Consider the following 10,176-nt stretch of genomic DNA (forward strand, 5'->3'; position numbering starts at 1 on the left):
TAGGCTTAATATACCTATAAACCAGTTAAATTATTAGTTTTTAAATATGATGTTATTTTCAGTAATATTGACTGTTTTTAATTTTTTTGATATCATTATATAATATTTAAAATTTACAATTTTAATCCCACGAAGACAGGAAAAATAAATAGAATACGAAAAATCATATTTATATGTGTACATCGTTCATCGTCAGGATTAGCAAGTATTTTGGTGGGCGCCGGAGCTGATCAATTCCAGGCCCTTTCACTTATATATATTTGTTTAAGCTGTGCCTAAATACACCTCTGACAGCGCCCCCCCCCCACCGGAGGTCGGACCTCGAGGATCTTCCCCCTGCCCCACCCTCTCACTGGCCCTGTTCATCGTTACATATACCTGGTAACTATGTTATGCTAATTAAATAAAGAATTCAAACATTTAGCTTATACTATCAGTATTTAAATAATAAAATATAAATAACTGTAACGAGTAAGTACCTATAATAAGTAATAACGCTAAAATATTGGAAATGGAGAATGGCTCTGATTTAAAAAATTTTTGAAATTCAAATGTCTTAATTTGTATAATTTATTAATTATTATGTTCAAGCAGTAAACATTTGTTTTCTCTGTGATTGTCTATCTCTCACATAATATAGAAACAAAGATATTCCGCATTTCCAAGATTACGAATTTCTTGTTAAATTTAGGACTTCAATTAAACAAGAGAGTCGTAATCGTGAAAATACAGAATATCTTTATTCCTATTTAATGTGAAACAGAGGTATGTGTGGCCTCCCTTTTAATAAGTATATAAATGATGTACAATAGAATTATCAACTAAATTATTGTCTATAACTATATTATGTGTGTATATTAAATATTAATAATGTATGATTATTAAGGACTATTACGAGTTATGTATAAACTTAGATTATATGTTTTTTGTGAAGTAAAAATTTTGCTTTCCTACAACTTATAAGTATTTAACCGGATTGACCTTAGAATTAGAAAACTTCCTTAGTCGAGACAAAATAAATATAGGTTTTTACTATACGCTTATCGTAATTGCATGGATAACAAAATATATACCTAGTAGATACACTTTACTTACACACATTACACAATGTATGACTCTCGAATGAAACCATTCATTTAGAATTATAACTATAGTACCTAGTACCTACATACCTACTATTAGTAGATACTAATTACCGAGTAGTATAGTTATAGTTTACGTTAATGTACTATATAGGTATTTACTATTTAGTATATTATATTACCTACAAAATATAAAAACACAATAAAATGATCCTAGAACAAACTACAAATAACTAACTATTATACATACACATGATACATCAATATTATTATATGCCATACTACTGTTAAGTATTAATATAAGTGTATAATGAGTAATGACGTTAACTTGTATACACATAAATCTACAATGATTATCAAAAAAATCTAAAATATCATTAATATTATTCTTTAACAAATAACAACCGCATAGTTCTTTCTCGCATAAATGGAAACATGAGGGAATTCAGGTTTTTATTCGTAGATTATTTTTTATTACGCTTAAAGTATTAATGTTACGTTAATTTTTAACTATTGTAATCGGAAAAATAATAATAAGAAAAAAATTAGAACTACAATCAATGACAACATATATAACAAGAAAAAAACGTAAAATATCAAATTATAAATAGGTAATTGTATTATACGTTTTATAAAATTATTATTATTTCCAATGAAATTCAAACATTTTACTATTTTATACTATATAAGTAACATACAGTTTAAAACATAATTTTTATTGATAAAAAATAAATAAAAACATTCAATTGCACTTATACCTGCATTATGTATTCATATAGGTATATGCCATATACAAAAATCTCGTGTTCATGGGTAATTGTGTCATTATGACTTTATAAAATAACTCCGTAATGGTTTATTATTGGTAGATTTAGATTATTATTATATTGTACAATTGTACCGATGACATCTGACCACCTATAGTGTATTCTATTCAAATATAGTAATGCGGTCGCGCATTATATAGGCATACCAGATGTGGACATTCGATTTATAATAATTTGATTTTAGCATTTTCATTTTTTTAATTGAACATCTTTTATATTATATTTTCTAAGGCTATTGTGTTTTACCGGCATACTAAGACTACACAATAGAATTAATGTATGAAAGAATTCGTTTTACATGCACCACACCCTAAATACACGATATATATAATCTTTTGAATTTGTCTCTAATATGTACAAGATATGTGATGTTCTATTATTAGGAAACCCTTATAATTGATGATTTTACAACTTAACCACCCACAGAGTCTAATGGCATCTACATCCGAAGGCTAAGCCTCAAGGGGTTCAGAGGTCAAGACATCTACCTACGACCTACCTTTAGGCAGCAAACTATATATAATTGTGCCCCTGGCCTAAAAATACACAGTAAATCGTTGGCGTTTCTGGTATTATAACATTAAGCTAATCCGTATGCTGATAATAATAGTTTAATAACATTAGCATCGCTTTTTCGATGAATTTTGGGCTTTAACCTAATAAATAATTTGGATGTATTAAATTAGTAAATAAAATAAAATAATAATGATAAATGATAAGTGTTAAAAATAGATTCTATTCAATATATTTAAATATAATGTATGAATGAATTGTAAATGAATGTATAACATCGAAATACATTTACAAAATGAATTTATAATTATTATTTAAAATTCTATATGTAGAGGCATGATCTTTGAAAAATAAGACAGATAAATCTGAAAAATAAATAAAGTATAAATTAACCACTAAAAAATGGATACACAATAACATTTGGTATAACAGATAGTGATTGCTGATAATTAGTATAACTACCTACTATTATAGACATTTAATAATATAAAATATATAACATTAAAAATACATTATTAACTTCTAGTATTTTAAAATTTGTAATTTTAAGACCACTATTAAAAATAGAATGACAGTGTACAATGTTCATCTACCACCTATTTAAAGATTGGAAATTGTATGTAATTGGTTCATTAAACATTTCTCTGATTTCTCAATAGTTTCCCTAAATAATAAATACAAGGAATAACTACCAACAGAATTATCTAGTGAAATTTACGTAGAACAGTTTTGTACAAAATGTATTTCGATAAATTGCTCATAATTCAAACAATAGTACTAGTAGTAGTAATATTATAAAGAATTAAAACTTTCGCCATTTCTTAATTTAAGTTATACGTGTACAGAATGTTTAATACCCAGTGTATGAATAATGAATATATAATTCCTTGCAATATAATATATATATATATTACAAGGAATTATACATTTGTTTCAAATAAAAATGACACATTTTGTAAAGTAAGACAAAATTACATTAGTATTTTTTTATATTCTTTTAATTTGAATTTTTAACACTATTTTAATCATTTAGTACAAGGATATCATTAATTTAATCATAAATTATTTTAGATACAACTATGGTAAATTATTGTAATTTATAAGTATTTAAGAAATTAAAAGAGTATTTATTGGAAATTAAAATGTAATGTTTAAATAAAATCACAAGGACACAATTATTATTTTAAGATTAATATTTATAAATTCGATGATTTTATTTGTACCTAAAAATGTTATATTACACCATGAATTGATTGTCAACTTTTGGACTCTGGGCGGAACAAACATTTTTTTGTTTCTATATAGTTAACCTTTTACCTACGATATCATTTTGGTATCGTGATACTTTTTATGGCAGAAAATCGGGCTGCATCCGAGTTGGGTTCCAAATTAAAAATTGTTGTGCTAGTTGGGTCCGGAATTTTTACAGGTAGTATAAAAAAAAGGGTACCAGTTTATTTTAGGTACTACACTAGTTGGGTCCTTAATTTTCTATTGGTAAGTACTACAATATACATAATAACATTTTCTATATTTTCTATCTATAACTCTTACAAAGTTAAAATATCTATTTTAAATATCTATATGAGAAATGTGTAATGTTCAGATTACATAAAGGTATATCATTATACCAATATAGCATTAGACCTATAGCAGTACTATTTCTAATGGTATATTATGCATTATGTTTTCTTAGATAATAATTTGGCACTGACATATTTTACATAGGAAAATACCAGAAAAAGTAATTGATAAAATAGTTAATATAGCGGGTTATATGAGAATTTAGAAAGTTCGTCAATGTCAGCATTTTTAATATTTTTCGTTTGTAGGTATTTTATATTTATTTGAGATGCTTTGATACTTCCTTAAAATAATTTCGGACCCAACTAGTGTAGTACCTGTAAAAAAACCAGGACCTAACTAGTGTAATATTGGTACTTGTAAAAATCTCGGACCCATCTAGTTAGTGTGGGTATCTACATGAATTGAGTCTAGTCTTAGGTTATATTACTATATGAATTGCATTCGGTTTTATTTGATTTTGTTAAATTTAAGTCTGATTTTGAAAAAAAAATGCACTCATCATTATTAACCGTTTGGCCACCAGTTCAAATAAAAAATGCAGGTTTCATTGGCAAAGGTAAAAAAGAAAAATATATTACGGATAAATAACTTTGTTTTTTGTTGTTAATCAGAAATAAATAACTGTACGTTATTTAAACTTTCGCCAAAAATGTATAATATCATTTTTAAAACATATATTATATCGTTCACAAAATATTTTATATCTTTGTAAGGTATTTGAAAATTTTTAATTATTTTTTTAATGAAATGTAAAACAGTTATTAAGTCAATAATTATCAATTACTTAAAAATACTTTACTAATAAATATGTTACACTTTATTTAAGAATTTTGTTGTCATGAATGTTTTTTTTAATAAATACCTAGATAGCTAATCAAGATAATTTAATATCAAACTTAAACATATTTTATGAGATTATATATTGATTTTATAATGATAATATTACTTCAAAGTGGTTCATTTTTTTAGTTGGATAACTATAAATTCAAAAGGTTTTGATAGATAAAAAATATTAACTTATGATTTTAAGCTTGATCACTTATTTTGCTTATATGACATTTAGAGATAGGTAATAAATAATAATCAATTACTTACAATCTACATGCTATATTTTCAATTAAATTAAAAATATTTTTTTAAAAACTAAGTTTAGACTCACAATCAATAAATTAGTGGATTAAAAATTATATAAATATATAATCGTAAAAAAACATAAACTGTATTATAATTTAAAACATAATATAGACATAATTTTTTTTAAAATTAATTAAGCCTAAATTTATAAAAGTTAGTTTTTAATTATTTCAAGCTTTGAAATATTAATTTTCACGTTAATGTAAAAATTTTAAATATACCAGTTGTCTAGCTATGCAATTATTATCTGATTATGTATGAGTAATATGATGTATTAATATATAATTTAGAGTTAAAGGTCGTTAATTAATAAACAAATGACATATAAAATTAAAATCTACCACTCAGGTAGTTCAATCACTGTCCAGTATTATCTCGTATACACGAGTCTGGTTGCAGATCATCGTCGCTGATGGTTGATAGCATGTAATTCTAGCCATCACCATCAGCCACCCCTCACGCAAAAGTGTTTGAACACGGTTCATCATCGTGGTGAAGTTAGGAACGATACATAAATTACAGATTTTACCCTGAAATGAACATATCGATTCCTGAACTACACTGTTAAGCCGACCGATTCTTAAAACGCAAACTAGTCACTTGACCCTAGCAGTACAGATAACAAGAGCTACCATAATCGGCGCTTTAGGACCCGATATACTTTAATCGAAATACGTTAGACAATAGACTTAATCTGTACAGCATTCTCTTTTAATGATAACTCTAAAAGACTGCTCCAGAAACCCAAAAAAAACCTAACTAACGTGACTCACGGACATGTCTTAGTGGAATAAAAAAACAGAGCCATCTAGCGTAGTCCGTCAGCGTAAATAAAATGATTTTTATATTGGTCGTCGAGCAGATGACGCAATAGAAAAGATTTGTACACAATAAACGAGTTTAATTATTGCGTAATAATTGTGATTAATATTATAATAATTCAATTATTTCTAAAGAGAAACTTTAAATGTGTACCAAAATAATAACTTATGTACCCTATACGAATTACCTACAAGCGAAGTGTTGGGTATAAAGCTACTATAATATTTTCTCGTTTTTTTTTTGTGGTGTATCTTACATCGCTTATCTGAGAATTGAAATCTTCTATTTGTATAGTTACCGTCCATAGACCTTATACTACTAAACAGGGACTGTAGATAACAACGGTATTATGAACAGCCGCGTAATAACATCCCGCAGTGATGTAAGTCGATTTGGACAGGCGTGCATAATATGTATATTAGAAACCAAAGTGGATTCACCTTGTTAGAAACATTTGTGTAACAATCACGGACTATGATAAACAGGACTGGACACGAATGGGATGGCGGAGTCCAGGGTCTAGACCAAATGTACAACGCTTCCTCATCTTCTGACGGTACAACCGCGACTGCTGTGCCATCTATTGGCAAATATTATAAGCCTATAAATAAATAATAAAATGTAATATTTAATTTACAATATTCAACTTTGCAACTAGCAACTGTATATATAAACAATAAAATAGTTAAACACTTTACACTTGTATCTAATTTTATTTCTTGACTATAGATATATAATAATATATTCACACATTATCCGGACTATAATAATATTATTTATTATTATTTTATGATATTATATGCTATACTTTTTTATTACTAATATGGTAATATTTCAATAGTAATGTCATTTGGTATAATTTAAATACATTTTCAAAATGCCTGGACGGTGTAGTGTAGACCAATGTCATATTTTGGAAAACAATATTAAAAGCACATTATTCAAAGCACCGAAAGATCCTAACATTTTAACAGCTTGGAATTAAAGCTGTCTCTAAACTTAATGGGAAAAGTTCCATAGCTCATTATGTATGTAAAAATCATTTTTCAGCAGAAGATTTAATAAGTATAAATACCAACTATTCTGGAGATTTAAATGTATGTTAAATTTTATGTTTATGCAAATTATAATCTATTATATAACCATTACTATTAACTGTCGTCGGTAAATAACTTAGCAACTTATAGTGTTATAAAGATAATTTTTTAAAGTATTTAAAATATTACTCAAACTTCTCAAATATTTTTCATATTTTATACATATTATTAAACTAAGAGAAGTATTTAAAAACTATAAAACACAGTAAAGTGCAAGTGAATTGATACTACCAAAATAAAAACAAAATATACTACTCTTGTAATATAAAAAAAAAATGTATTACAGACTAATGAAGTTGCCCAACGTAAAATATGTTCTTTAAAAAAAGGTGCAATTCCATCAATTTTTGATAGTTTGTTTATATAGGGACAAACGAGAGTACAAATGTTGAAATGTATAATAATTACAATTTAAAATATTTTTAGTTATAAGGACGATGTAGGCAATATCATGTATTATTTTATAGCGCACTTGGGTATCTAGATAGCGTTAAGATCGACGTTGTACCAGCTAGCGTTGTACATTGGTTTCATCGATAACGGCGTCGTTTCCAGTCCTGTATATCTTAGTCCGTAGTAAAAATGAATTGTGACATTAGGTAATAATAAAATAGCTAATAAATCATTAATAATAGTTCAAATATACAATATAAATAACCCATGCTACGGAATTACACATATTACCGTGCGTACGAGTAATCGGGTAATCAAACAGCGCCCTCTATGTTGTTATGCATTCCATACGCTCATTACTTATCAGTTATCTAGTATTATAAGATCTATGATAGTTACTTATCTATATATATCTTCTCCACAGACATATATAATAAGATATATGTCTGTGATCTTCTCTAAATCGTGGCAAAAACCTAGAGTGATAAAAAAATAAGATTTGAGGGCTGATGTGACGAAAATTAGGTTATATTAAAGTTTCTAGAAGCCAACGGAGGTTTTTCGCCTAAAATCTTTTTTAGTAATATGACTCACTATTAATAAAAGATTATAGTCTCGCTTGAATTACACATTTACACGTTGCACTATAGATTTTCGTTGTATAAGAACTTTAATACTTCATTTTTTTTTGGCACAGATTTATTGTTCATATAGCTATTCTGCTAAAATTTAGGTAGAGTATAGTCGTAGGATTTTATAGAACAAAACTTTACTTCTGTGTTATAGCTGTATCAAATTTTATTTTGTACCTACTTTTAATTCCCATCACTAAAAATAAATAACTAGGAAATTACAAATATTTCAATTTCTAAGTATTGCAAAAAGCACCAAAATATTTTGAAAATTATATTAGGTATGTTTAAAAAGTATTTACTTAAATACTTGGTTAAATTTACAAGTTCCTTTGGGTGAGTAAAATTATTTAATTTTTGTTTATCCCGATTATTTTTGTTTAAGTAAAACTTTAGTGAACCAAATGTTAAAGTTGAAAAATATGATATTATTGAATTCACTTTAAATACAAAAGTACTCATTGAAGTGTTCTCTTTTTTCTCTGGGCTTTTACAGTCCTTTAAGACCCATTGCCACAATGGCATATTGTCTTCATCCCTCTCTATCTTTTGCACGTTATTCTGCGTTCTTTACATTTTAAAGTTTCAAGTCTTCTTGAACTCCATGTATCCATCTTTATCTAGGTCTCTTAGTGTCTCTTATCCATTAAATTATTAATTTAATCCTTCCTCCCGATTTTCATATTTGCCTTGTCCAACTTATCCTCGAACTTCAGGGATCCCAATGATGATAGGTTAGGTAGAATTTCAGTAGAGTATTGAAGAATACTGGGGATTTTTTTATTTTTAATCCCTAATGTACCAACTTTATAAGTAACAAAAATTAGCTACTAGAAGCCATCTTTAGAACAAATAAGGTTAGGTAAATCAATTTAGCTATTTTATGATAATCTTTTAGAAAAAAAAAATTAAAGTAACTTTTTATTAAAATATATGTATAATTGGTATGATAGAAATTTTTATTAAGCTAAAATATTATTTTATACTTTATTGGTTTATATTTGCAAAAAATAATTAATAGAGAACAAAACTTATTAAATATTTATACCTTAATGGAAAAAGGATTAAATGGAAGGACAAAGTATTATAATTTAAAACTAATAATATATTATAATCGTGATAGACTCAACTCAAGAAGGTCATCTTTCATTCTTTCTCTTTTTGGCTACTCGGCACGCTAAATAGATGAATCAGTGAATAAATGCTAATAAACTGGGTTGTTGCTATTGATACTTATTCTTTAATCAATAGGTAATTCAATTTATACATTTTTTTAAATTAAAATTGAACTACAATAGTCAAATCCCGTGATAAATTGATCTAACAATTCGTCTATAACTCGATTTTCTTTATTAATTGGTATCGCCTTATATTGTGGCAATAAAAGTATTAATTACATATTGTAGCGTGATAGCGTCATTATATCTATCCTCGATAAGTTTTTCGTGGAGTATAAGAGTAGAAAAGTTAAAAAAATCTACTTTTACCAAACTAGGGTATAAGATATTAATTTGATTTAATACATTAAGTTAGGTATGCAATTTATTTTACACTCTATTAACCAAAATATTAACTTTTTACAGTATAACTTATTAAATATTCTATAATTAGATAAAATAGACAATGGAACTATTGAAACTCGTTAACTGTCATTGTCATTATTAATTTCTAGATGGGTTAATTTTAGCTTAATGACATGGCAAAAAAATTAAATCCCATATGATTCCAGAAAAAAATCACAATGTTTGATAGTTGTTATTCTTTAACTACAGACAATCTAATGAATAACTTACTTTATCCTCCACCGTTCTTTTCCTGTACAATGCACCTATTTAAATAAGGGTAGGCAAAAACCTAGGCTATATAGAAAAAACTCAAAAACCCGACGGGTTTTATTGTAAAGGTAATAGTGGGCAGTTTTATCGGGTTTTTCTGATAAAACCCGTCTAAAAAATAAAGAAATTTTTTCTATGTATTAACCGCAGTTTTCTTATCTTGTATCATGCTCAAGATTTAAGATTTAAATCGTGATCATGTCCCATTAAAAATACTATATGATTATATTATGTTTGACCATTGTCCATTACTA

The sequence above is a fragment of the Aphis gossypii genome, chromosome 2 (assembly GCF_020184175.1).
Source record: "Aphis gossypii isolate Hap1 chromosome 2, ASM2018417v2, whole genome shotgun sequence".
In the NCBI taxonomy this organism is placed as follows: Eukaryota; Metazoa; Arthropoda; class Insecta; order Hemiptera; family Aphididae; genus Aphis; species Aphis gossypii.